We start from the raw sequence: 12,627 nt of genomic DNA on the forward strand, positions 1-12,627 counted from the left end.
CCTCTAATTACTTTTTCATGCTAAATTCCTTGATTAATACCTCCATTATAGCATTAAAATAGTAACGATAGTGGATATCCTTATCTTATCATGAAGAAATTAAATCTCTGTGACCACAGATATACTTAAAGTGACTTAAATAGGTGGTACAGATCATAAAAACTTACTAAAAATATATACTGTTCAGAATTATTTTCCAGAATAAAGACTAATTCCTAGAAATCAATACGTTTAAAAGTGACAACAGATTTTTTTTTCCCTCTCATATTATGAAACCAATATTTCAGACTAGGTGGGCGTAAGCAAATCAGCTTTGATTTTTAGATTGGTTAAGACATATTGGTATTGTGGGATACTTGTTTGTGTTGGCAAAGTGGAAGTGGTCATTCACTCAGATTTATTTCTGAAATGAGCCCATGTCATTTATTTTGATTGAAATTTTCTTGAACAGGAGATATTTAGATGCTTGATCTCTCACACTCCCAATAAGTTATCTCAGCAAAGCGGCAATGGTCTGGATTCACTGAAGCAGCCAGTCATTCAGTTTAGACTTGGAAGGCATCACGTACAATGATAGACAGTGCTTTATTGTTTCTCTGTGCATAGAACCTTGCGGTTATGACTGGAGCCCACTGCTTCCATATCTGGTGATTCAAGAAAACAAAGTATGGGGTGGTTGGATGCTCATAAGGAAGAAATCATAAGATATTTTTCTGCTATTCCACCTCCAGTTTGGTTTTTGCTTTAAGAACTCTTCAGCATTCAGAAGAAAGTGAATGAAACCGAGAGTCTGTTGTTTTCTGTCTTCTTTTCTGGTTTTAACTTGGCATCCAAAGAAATCAGGCCAATTATCTTTCAAAAACGCTTGTCACGTAGGATTTAGGACATTTCTGGTGGTGGCAACGCTCTCGGGGCAGAAACTGAGTACTACAAAGGCAGTACAGGTAGGCAGAAAATTGAATGAAAGAAGACACCAGGTTTAAAGGGAGAGATGAAAGGAAAAGTGGTTTGATCATAAATGCGTCCTCTCAAAAGTGGTGGAGGTGCCGGGGATTGAACCCGGGACCTCGTACATGCTAAGCACGCGCTCTACCACTGAGCTACACCCCCAACTGCAAACGATTTTCTTCGGATTCCTTTCGTGATTTATAATCATTATTTCTTTGCCTCTCAAAAGATTTAGTAAATTGCAGAGGAAACGTGAATGTAAAATTCTCCATTTGCGTAAAATTCTCCATTTGCGAAACAGACTGAGCAGCGACCTCATAAGAAAGCAACAGACTGAGACTCCAAAGGAAGGAGGCTGAAAAGAGGCAATCTGTTGTCTCGACAATCTGTTGTCTCTCACTCTCTCCAGCCTCCCTCCATTCCTGCCCTTTCCACATGTAAGGCTTCAGGATGCCGAAGCCGGTAGCTGGGCAGCCGGGGTACCCACTGAGGAGGTGGCGTTGGGAAGGGAGCAGAGGTGGAGTCAAAGCGGGTCCTCGCCTGAAGAGCTCCAGTTCCCGCGTCCAGCACCAACTCCCTTAGAACAAAGACCCTCAAATCATCTCCATTTCCGGAAGCCAGAAAAATCCACTGAGTGTTTCGTGGTGATGGCAGGGAACACCCCAGCGAGCTCACGATGTCCTGGACCGTAGGCGCCCAGAGCGTCCAACTTAGCAACACTTACCTCCGGCAAAACCCTGGAGTCCCCTTGCCTTGCGGAGCTAGTCGAGGGTGGGCTGGGCTGGGCTGCGCTGGGATGTTATTTAGATAAAATGTGAGCAGGCAAGGCAGGACTGGCTTCTGTTTCTCCGCGACCAATCCCTTGGGAACCAGGGAGCTATGAAGAATTATTAGTACCTCGGAAGGTTTGGGAAGGGGGGAAGCTTCCTATACTTTAAAGAATTGGCCCGGGCCCAATTCACAGGCATTGTTTTCTCGGGCACGTCCAGCGCAGTCTCTCTTTTTTTCCCTCTGAATTTCAAACTTATTAAAAGTTTGAAAAAAATAAAAATATTTCCCCAAATAACGATATACCTTTTACCCAGACTTAGCTGTTGTTAATATTTTACCCCATGTCCTCCCTCTCTCTCCCATGTGAGAGTAAGCTGCAGTATATCATGTTCACTTACCCTTAAATACTTTACTACATAACCACTGTACGATCATGAACTTCAGTGAATTTAACATTAAATAAATAGCTGTATTTAATCTACAGTCTGCATTCCAATTTGACCAATTACCCCCTAGAGTACAGGATCTAGTCTAGTGTCATGTATTGTATTTAGATGACATGTCTTTAGTTTTCTTTAATCTGGGACATTTCCTCAGCCTTTCTTTTTCTTTCATGACATTAATGTGCCATTTCAATAATAGTGTATTTTTTTCTTTTCTTTTTTAAAATAGAATGTCTTTCACTTTGGTTTTTGACTGATGTTTTCTCCTGATTAGATTCAGACTATGCATTCCCCAGTGGATTACTACATAGATAATGCCGCCTGCTTCTCAAAGTATCATACCTGGAGACAGGTAAGGACTATCTGTCACTCATTGGTGAGGTTAATTTTGATCCCTGCTTTTTAGGACAGTGATTTAAGACTGCAAATATCCTGTTCCTCATCAAAATCTTTCCCAAGGTTTAACATGCACAGTCTGCGCAAATCTTTATTATGATTGTTACAGAATAATGATTTTCCAACTCCAGTCCTTCCACCATATTTACAGTCAGTGCTTGGCATGCTACTAAGCAATCATTTGTATGGATTTCTAGTTTTTTGATGGTTTATAATTGATTATGATACTTAACTTCTTTGGTGCACAAATAGTCCCAGATTTGGCCACTGGGAGTCCCTTCAAACTGGCTTCCTATGTCTGTTTGAAATGCCTCCATCATTTTTTTGAGTCGTTTTTACTTTCTAAGCCACTCTCTTGTTCACACTCTCCTAGACTGAGTCTGTCCTCATGTCCAGTAAATAAACACCCAACACTGGGATTCTGCTCAACAGAAGTGGATGATGGAGCTGATGATCAGGATGAGAATTTGGGCTGGGGAATTTGTTTTTGTTTTTTTAACTGAGTCCTACCTCCTCTGATATACCCAAAGCAAATAGGGGTAAGGGGGGGAAAATCACAGACATAAACTTGTTGCATGAAAGAAACCAACAGAGTGTATGATTCCTTTTGTATGAAATTTTAAAACTGCCCAAACTAATGTATGGTATAAGAAGTTAAGTTACTTCCTGTCTTGTGGGTAGTGGCTAGAAGAGGACAGGAGAAGAGCTTCTGGGACACTGGGAATGTTCTGTTTCTTCATCTGGGTGTTGGTTACACAAATGGGTTCACTGTATGAAAAATTGCCAAGTATAATTTGTGTACTTTTTCTGTATGTTTGTTATACTTCAATATGAAGTTTTCAAACACAAGAACAGTGTTCAGAGATATGTTATTTCAGTCGCTGGGGGGTTCCTCTTCCTGTTTCTGCCTGAGGTTTATCTCCACAAGAGATTTCCCTTCCAAGGTGAAGTGTTTACGAAGGGTATCATGATTAACCTTGAAGTAAAAGAAAAGAGCAATTCGTTATTGTTTCCTGCACTAAGATATGAGGTATAGTGGCTAATACAGAACATCAAGATGCACTATCAAAGTTCAACAAGAATCTTTTTATGTGGGAAAATTAAATGAACTAGTTTTTGGTAAGCTTTTATCTTCAGAGTACTAGAGAATTGTATGTGACCTGAATCCCCTGATTTAGTGTTTCTACACTTAAGTGGGAGTTCTCTTTTTTCTCTTTCTGGTTTTTTTGTTTGTTTGTTTGTTGTTGTTGTTTTTGTTTTTCCATTTTGTTCTTAGGCAGACAAGGCAATGAGAAGTGATATCTGGATCGTTTTATTGGCATTTCCCCTCCTAAAATACTCTCAAATCCAATGGTGGAGTCTTGCCTCTGTCCCTCCAACTTGCAGCTCCCTCTGGAGATGCCCAAACATCCTCAAGATCAGTACTGACAGAGCCAGATTTCAGGTCCATACTCTGCACAGAGCAATGCTCTATAGCATATATTTCTTCTTCTTCAATTTATACTCATTTTAACATCTCCTCAGAAAGTTTTTAAAAGGTTTTAAGAAACCACAAAAGAGGCCTAAGGAGCAAATTAGCAAGATCCCTTTACCCTCCCCAGAGGTCATGCTGGGCAATTCTGCTTTCTGAATGAGAAAGTCCAATGAAACCTAATGTGAGACAGGCATTTTTTCAGGAGCAAACACCATTTGGATTTTGCAATAGAGAACACTGGCCTAGGGAGAAAAGGGAAACAGTATTATCTATTTGTTTACAGAGCCTTGCAACCTGCCAGATTTGGGGGTTGAAATGGCCTTGGAGATGTCTCAGGTGCCTGGGTTGGATATGTTATTTAATCTCTCTAAATCTCAGTTTCTTCACATGTAAATTGAAAATGATAATACGTATATTTAATGATTGTTGTGAGGTTTAAAGAAGAAATGTACAAAACTTTTATTCACTGGGACCTAGAACAGAGTGTGCTTTTATTATTTGGTGGTTATTCTTGTTGTTGTTGGTATTAAACTGGAACTTCTCAGCCTGGAGTAATCTAGTTGTATCCCTTTGATAAGCACCATCTTCCCCAGCTCAGGAATTCCCCATGTCTTTGGGACTGTATATTATTTACTGGTCATAAGGATCTCTGAAGATACAAGGGGAACCACAGGGAAAAATATGACCCCTCTGTGAAATCAATCATATTACAGAAAAATGTTCTTTAAATACTTTTTCTCAGAAAACGTGGTCTGGATAACAGGCTCACTGCTGTTAGAGAAAATAAGGATCCAGGTAATTTTTCGATGGGAAAAAAGGTTTTTTGTTACCTATGGAAGTAGAAATTTCCAAAACCTACTTTAGGTTAAATTTTTCTTTATGGATTTTTGGCAGGAGAAGGTAAAGAGGAAAAAGCTATGAGAGTGGAAAAATAGTGTTCAAGAAGGATTGAAAATAAAAACTAGGGATCACACCAAGCCCAAATACTCTGGCTTTTCTGTGGGAGAACTCACATATTAATAATATTTAGAATGAGAAGAGTTGAGAAGAGAAAAGAGGAGGACTAATGACTAGATTGAAGACAAAATTAGATGCTGTGCTTGTTTACAGTAAGTATCGTTGTAAAGTTTTCCCTAAATATCTGGGAGATATGCCCAGGAGTTATATCAATGGGGTCAAAAATATATGTACTGTGTAAGCCAAATTACAGCCGTCAAAGATATCTAGGTCCTAAACCCTGGAACCTGTAAATGTTACCTTATTTGGTAAAGGAGAGTGAAGATACGAATAAATCAAGGGTCTTGATATGGGAAAATTATCCTGGATTATCTGGATGGGCCCTAAATATAATCACAACTGTCTTTATAAGAGGGAAGCAAAGAAGAAGAAGGCAATGTGTGGACTGAAGCTAGATGCTACACTGAAGGCTTTGAAGATGGAGGAAGCAGCCACAAGTCAAGTAATGCAAAGAGTGCAGCTCTAAAAACTGGAAAATTAAAGGAAATGTTCGCCAATTATGACTGACTAGAAGCTCTGATGGACCTCCTACTTCCCAACAATTAGCCCCTAGATAGTGCACTCTTTGTGACATTTCTGGTCTCACAAAGAGTTGGAGAATTCTCTAGGGAGGTCACTCAAAACAAACAAATATGATATTATATGGGGCCTAAAGTCATTCAGGAGCACATGGAGCACAGGTCAGGGGGACTAAGTGATAAAGCTCTAGATGTGGGAGCCCTGCCTAGGGTGCCTGGGAATCAGAGAGTTGGGAGCAAGAACTGCAGGAAGCCGACCTGGATCAGCAGAGGAGCAGGTTATCCTGAAGCCACACTGCAATAGAAATACAACTGTGGGGATCAATATTTCACATCAGAAGAGCAGAGAGGTGGAGGAACTGAGCCTGGACTTCTCCTTATGGGCCAAAACCTGTAGTGGGAAAGAAGTGGTTCAGGGTATGCTGTATGTTGAAGGTGAGTTTATGAAATTCAGTAAAGGAACGTGAGAGGGAAAGAAGAGGGTCACTCCTGCCAAAGTTGAGAACCGAAGTAGAGATTTCATAGGAAGGAAGGAGCTACAGCATTTGGGCATATGAGAGTCTTTTCAAATTTCTCTCTAAAAGTCTGCACTAAATATAGAAAAGCAGTTGAACCCTAGTGAGTGAAAGGGGTTTACTGATGCTGAGTTTATTTGAAGTTGTCAAGTTCAGCTTCCTCCTGGGGTTGGGGAGGGTGGGGAAGAATGGTGGTGGTGGTGGAATTGTGGAGGCGAGAGGGAAGGAGTGGATATGGAACTGGTGAAGTGGCCTGCCCGAGGTCACACGGTGAGTGGGACAGAACCACAACAGGACCCAGGCGTCCTGGCTCCTGCACTCGTGAGGATTTCCCCACCTGGCCCTTCTCAGTGTTTGTGGTAGCCACCGTAAATCAATCGTACACTCTAAGACGCCAGTCTGCTCTAGAAACAAAACGGCCCGGTCAGGACGCTTGCGGGTTTTCTGCTGATACTTTTTTTCAACCACGTTTTCACCCGTTGCTGTGTGTCGCTGACTGACGAATCCCAAGGCCCAGAGAAGGTAACAAGACCGAAAAGGAGTCTTTCAGCAGTCCAGCTTATTTCAGAAGAAAATATAAGAACTACAGAGCCAGGTTTTGTTGTTTCCTTGTCTCCCAGAAAACAGGAATCCCGGGACGTGTTCTAATCAGGACGTAGGGAAATCGGCCCCTCGAATGCAGAGTGCAGCGGCAGAGGCACCCTACTCTCTGGGAGAGCACAGGGCAGCTGACTGGAGCCGCGTCAGCAAATCAGGGTTGAAATCCTGGCTATGTTCATTCATTCATGTGTTCAACAAGGACCTATGTATTTAAATACCGACGTGTACTGGTTTTACCTGTTCATTTTATATGTGCCAGGTAATCGAACCACTCTAAATGTCATTTTCAGTTTTATGGTTGCTGTGAAGTGTATATAAAAATATCTGATTGTGAGGATTGAGTCAGGATTAAACCAGAAAAGAAAGGCAATTAGATATAGTACGACAGAACGGAACTGCAGTAATGAACGACATGATGTTGTTCTAGCTTTATCGGACGAGGTGGCCGAGTGGTTAAGGCGATGGACTGCTAATCCATTGTGCTCTGCACGCGTGGGTTCGAATCCCACCCTCGTCGTGAGGTTCTCCGGATCTTGGCACCTTTAGGGCGGCCACTGTGTGAGCCGGACGTTCTTCACTGAATCAGTTGCTACTTACCATGTGAAAAAGTGCCTATCATCATCGAATATAGCAACCTGCCTTAGGGCGGGAGGTGTACTTATACTCACACGGACTTTTTCGAGGAAGAGGGATATATTAAAACATTGCCTAGATATACACAACAAATTATTATATGTTGTGTTACACTTGCAGGATATTTTCAGCCTATTTTTAACTGTACTGCAATTTTCGCCAAGTTTGTTAAAGAGACAAAACTGAAAATATATCCCACATGACATTTCCTGTTAGATCCATGGATTCCTCCTTTAGCAGAACAGAAGAATGTCAATATTGTGTAGTTTCTGTTGTGATCTCCATCTTGTCAGAACTTTGGGGGAAAATATTTTTATATGTATATAAAATATTTTATAAAATAAAAGTTATTTAAGTATTTTATACATAAAATATAGTTTAATTTAAAATTATTAAAATATCATATATATAAAGCTATACAGAAAACCCTTGCATCCTTTATTTCCCAACCACCTAATTACATTCCCCACAGATAGCCATTGTTATTAATTTCTTCCAGAATCATATTAAGCATATATGAATATATACCACATGCAATAAATATATCTTTTTATCTCAAAAAGGGGTAACACAAATGATAACATACTATGCATATTGGTCTGTACCTTACCCTTTTCCCCTAAGCAATATATCTTGGAGCACTTTCCATATCATAAAAAAAAGTGACAGTTTATGCTTTTCCAAGGACACATGGTATTCCAACATATGGGTTACTATATATTATTTAACCAGCCCTCTATTGGACATTTAGGTTTTTTCCCCCATCTTTTGCTTTTACAAACTATGCTGCAATGAATAACTTTATACATTTATATATAATATTATATAGAGAGACATTTATGTATAAAGTTATTCATATATATGTATATGTAATTTTGAATATGTGCATTTGTAATACTGCAAGATAAATTTCTAAAAAGGAGTTTGCTGTGTCCTAGGATATGTGCATTTGAAATATTCACACCTACTGCCAAACTGCCCTCCAAAGGAATTTTATTAATCCATACTCCCAGCCAGTAATGACTGAGGTCCTTTCTCCCTTCACCCTCCCCAATATGCTATGTTGTCAACTTTGGCTTCTCTGTTTTTTTAGTAGGTGATAGTGATATTGCAGTGCAATTTAATTTTCATTTCTTTTACTACAACAAAATATTTGTTACATTTAGAAAGATAGAATATTTTTTGCTTTATTTTTTTTTTTTTTAAGGTGAGAGCAGTATTTGAAGTATGATCTCTAGGCTGCTTCAAGTGCTTGTTGTGAATGAAGAATTCTGGGCCTCACTCTTGATCTATTAAATTATTATCTCAGGGAGTGTGCTCTGGAATCTGTAATTTAATAAAGCGTCCAGATGCTTCTCATGTTGATCTTAAAGCTTTGTGTCTGGCTGAGGTATCTATGTATTACATCCAATCACCCAGAATGCTCTTTATTTCTGTAAATGTTCAGCCCAGGAAAGCTGCTCCTGCCTTCAATTTTACCAGCCACATCCTCATATCTTGGACAAATTTTATAATCTGTTTTTATATCCTCAGGAAATTGGCTACCATTAATTCATTCAGTCGTCTACATTGGACACACATTCTCTACATTTATTGCACCCTCAAACCCTGAGTTAGTTCTCTTTTCTGAAAAAGCAGTTTTCCCAGGATGTGTCTATAAGTTCTTTGAGGAAACTGTCAAAGAAAAATTGCACCAGATGGAGTCAAACAGACAAGGAAGACTTTAAGACTATTAAAATCAGGAAGATTAAACTCCATTCAGAATACAACAGAGGCAGCTGAGGATTTATAGCCAAAGGGGCAGAGTAAGGAGTCATTAGGTGGAAAATGACTGAAAGAAACTTGATTAAATATCAAGAGTGAAGGAAGGGGAACTTGATTGGATATCAAGGGTGTTGGGAGGATTCTAGATAAACTGGCTTAGCGGGATTCTTGCCCAAACTGGAATAAACAGGATTCTTTACTAAAACTGGGCTGGGCAGGCCAAAGATGGTTTGTAAGAGGGCTCAGAGGAGCTTGACACAAGTTTGGTCAAGGAGCGAGTCCTTGTTAATATCCACGGGGATTCCTGCAGCTTCCTTAAAGAATGGGAGATCCACAGACCAGGTAAGGTTCCCACAGAAGTGTCCACATGCTCTCCCAGCCTCTCATGCGTCTGTTACTGGTTCTGCCTCCCTATATCAGCTGTTCCTTGGGTCACTTGAGTGCAGGTACCTCCTCCAGCCAGGTATGTTTCATTACTGTAATTTAGAGGCTTGGAATAATGTCTGAGTTACTGAATTTGAGCTAGGACAAATGGGTCCTTGATGCTAAATATGACCATAATGATTATGTCATTAATTCTCCTTCAGTATTTGAGATGAAGTGGTTCTCCCTTTTGTTACATCATTTCCTAAAGTTCCAGGAGGGTGGTTGGAACTCTGGAGTCTATTTGAGGTTTTGACTTTGGGTTAGGATGTTAGTGCTGCAGATGTCTGAGAACCACAGGCTGGAGGTGGCATTGGTTGGAGGGAATGCACTTAGAAACTCCCCACACCGGGAAAGCTATCAGGCCAGTTCAGAAGAGAGAGGATACTTTGGAGGATACTTTTGCTCATACTAGCATCAACAAGGTTGAAAGAAGACAGGACCACACCTGCTAAGGCAACACTCCAAGCAGAAAGTGTTACTTCCCCCTGCAATTAGCATCATCACAGACCATCTAAGTAGAGATACAATCAAGTGCTCATAGTAGGAAACAAAAGAATCTGTTTTCATAAACTTAGTAACCTTACTTTGTTACAAAGTCTCTGTGTAACCAATGGTAATTCATAATATGAGTCAATGAAATATTTATAGTTTAGTGAGTTACTGGAATTGGTGAGAGTAGGACTCGATTTACTTTTTGGTTACATATGAGAACATTAAAATGTTGAAGCAAGAAGGAACCTGGAAATAGATCACTGGATTTAAGGGTTGCCTATTATGACATAGAAGAGGTTAATTTGTACAGAACATAGATACCTGTCTCCTCCTAATTTAGTTCCTGTCCAGCTGAAGGAAATCTTTCCTCCCACTCGCCTACGTTTCTCATTCTAACGGCAAATGAGTGGCTATCTAGAACTAACCGGACTTTCTACGTTTGATCAGCTTTGTCTCCAACTTGATCTCTGTCTACACACGGAGAACTTTTTCAGGGGGACCCTTCTCGTCCCTGAGCGTCAGCTCCAGAGAACCGTCTCCCGGGTGCTTCGGGTGCAGGTGTTTGGCACTTCCTGAGGAGGTCGCGTTCAGAGGTGCGCTCCATTTCCCGCGGGCCCGAGCGGCGGGAGAGGGGAGACGCGGGGAGAGACGTGAGTTTTTCTGCTTGGACGGCAGGAACTGCGCGCTCCGCGGCTGCAGGCTTTCGAGGAGTTTCCAAGCTGGCTTCGCATTTGGGGTGGGTGATGAGAACGAGAAGGAATGAGAGAAGGCAGAGGAGAGTGAACTGTCTCGGTGAAATGCGAATGGGAAGAGGAGGTGAGAAGTGACCCCGGACGGAGAAAGCGCGCTCCCGGCCGAGGCTCGGCGACTCGGCACGTAGGGTTTTAGGCTTAGGAGCGGGCGCGGCGAGGAGTCCTTGGTACCTTGGAGGTTTTGAGATGTGGTCTCCATCAAGGAATTGCGCTGCTGGAGCTGTTCCGCCCGAGCCCTGAAAAGTTCATAAGGTTGCTGGGAGGCTGACCATTTCTAGTCAGCCTCCTTGCTATTGAACTTTGTGCGATTGGAAAGCTTAATTTTAAAGAATCCGTTAGTTCCCAGGACAAGTATTCTGTCCTTTTGTTTGAACAGAGTCGTAGAATCCAATACTACTGCACACGACCACAAATGTGTAAAGCAGAGGGAACGCTTTCTTTCCGGTTCAGATGCGATCCCAAGAACTATAAAATGTTCTTCTGAGAGAGGTCCCACCGAGATTCGAACTCGGATTGCTGGATTCAAAGTCCAGAGTGCTGACCATTACACCATGGGACCAACCGAGAAGATAAACCTCCGTCTGTAATCATAGTTAAATATTTCCTTCATAAGTTTTCAATAGCTCTAACCCAGAAGAGTTAGGTCAAGCTTCAGTGAGACCACGCTGATAATGAAATCTGACGCTTTATTGTCGCTGGGGAAGAGGCATTGGGCAAAATATCATTCAGGGCAATCCGGGCACTCTCTCTTCTGCTTGTTGGGAGCATAAATTAATTTTCGGAAGACCAGCAGAGGCGGATCCAGATTTTGTGAAGTCTGAAACTTACACAAGTTTCTTAAAAAGGACACAAGGGGGTCCTTTTTAAGAAAAAGAATAGACATTCTCAACAGATACAGCTACTCTAAAGCATATATAACGTATCTGACGAAAAACTGGAATAAAAAGAGGCCGCACTCTTAACTAATTTCCATTATAATATACTTTTGCAAGTTTTACAAAAACATATGTTCATACAGGGCGACCCCTTCCAGGGCCTTGGAGAGCAGTCTTGACACACTTAGTGAAACTCATGATAAATACCCCTCCGAAGAGCAGTTTGGCGATATCTATCAAAATAATCTCTACTCAGCAATTTTTCTTTAAAAAAGCCATCCTACAGAAATACAAAAAATTTAAAAATTTAAATATATGTCTAAGGATGTTCACTGTAATATTTTGCAACATCAGAAACTTGAAAATATGCCCATCCATTCAATGGAAATAATATACTAAAAAGAATGGGATAGATGTAGGTACCCACATGTTGGTTTGGCAGTTTCTGGAGAGGATTTAATCTAAGTTTAAAACAAATAAACAAAACCCAGAAATTTGCTGAATTGTAATATATAGCATGAACTAATTTTTGTAAGTCATAGTTTGTGAGTTTATATATACATTTTTAAATGGTTAAGAAGTGGAATTGGGAATGAAGGAGCTTCTCACTTTTTATCGTGTTCACGTTTGTGAGATATAGTTACTTTAGTAATTAAAAGTGAAAATCTACAAAAATAAAATTAATGCCCTTCAGTAGAGGACTTAGAAGTCATGTTTACTCCATGCTGACTGCCTACTGTGCTCAGTATGGCGGTGATCACAGAATGCAGAAAATGAAAGATGTAGAAGATAGAATCCCTGACTGCAAAGGATTAACAGTTGGTTAGGGGGAAACCACAAAAGATAAGTGCAACATGTTAAGAGTGGCTAGGAAAATGAATGGGGAGCTCCATCTCAGTCCTTTTGATGATCTGATGACTCGGGCACATAGACGAAAATTTTATATAAAATTTCACTGGGTTTAGCGACTCACTCAAGACCATTTACAGACCTCAAAGGTAAA

At 40.6% G+C, this 12,627-nt stretch overlaps 3 non-coding genes across 3 annotated transcripts; 1 reads left to right on the plus strand and 2 right to left on the minus strand.

Annotated features, from left to right (window-relative positions):
- Window positions 1-1,038: 1,038 nt before the first annotated feature.
- On the minus strand, window positions 1,039-1,110 carry TRNAA-AGC (transfer RNA alanine (anticodon AGC)). The gene has a single exon. It is a non-coding gene; the product is annotated as a tRNA-Ala (tRNA).
- Window positions 1,111-7,117: 6,007 nt separating this feature from the next.
- On the plus strand, window positions 7,118-7,199 carry TRNAS-GCU (transfer RNA serine (anticodon GCU)). The gene has a single exon. It is a non-coding gene; the product is annotated as a tRNA-Ser (tRNA).
- Window positions 7,200-11,236: 4,037 nt separating this feature from the next.
- On the minus strand, window positions 11,237-11,308 carry TRNAQ-UUG (transfer RNA glutamine (anticodon UUG)). The gene has a single exon. It is a non-coding gene; the product is annotated as a tRNA-Gln (tRNA).
- Between the last annotated feature and the right edge of the window lie 1,319 nt (window positions 11,309-12,627).

The sequence above is a fragment of the Physeter macrocephalus genome, chromosome 18, assembly GCF_002837175.3.
Source record: "Physeter macrocephalus isolate SW-GA chromosome 18, ASM283717v5, whole genome shotgun sequence".
Classification (NCBI taxonomy): domain Eukaryota; kingdom Metazoa; phylum Chordata; class Mammalia; order Artiodactyla; family Physeteridae; genus Physeter; species Physeter macrocephalus.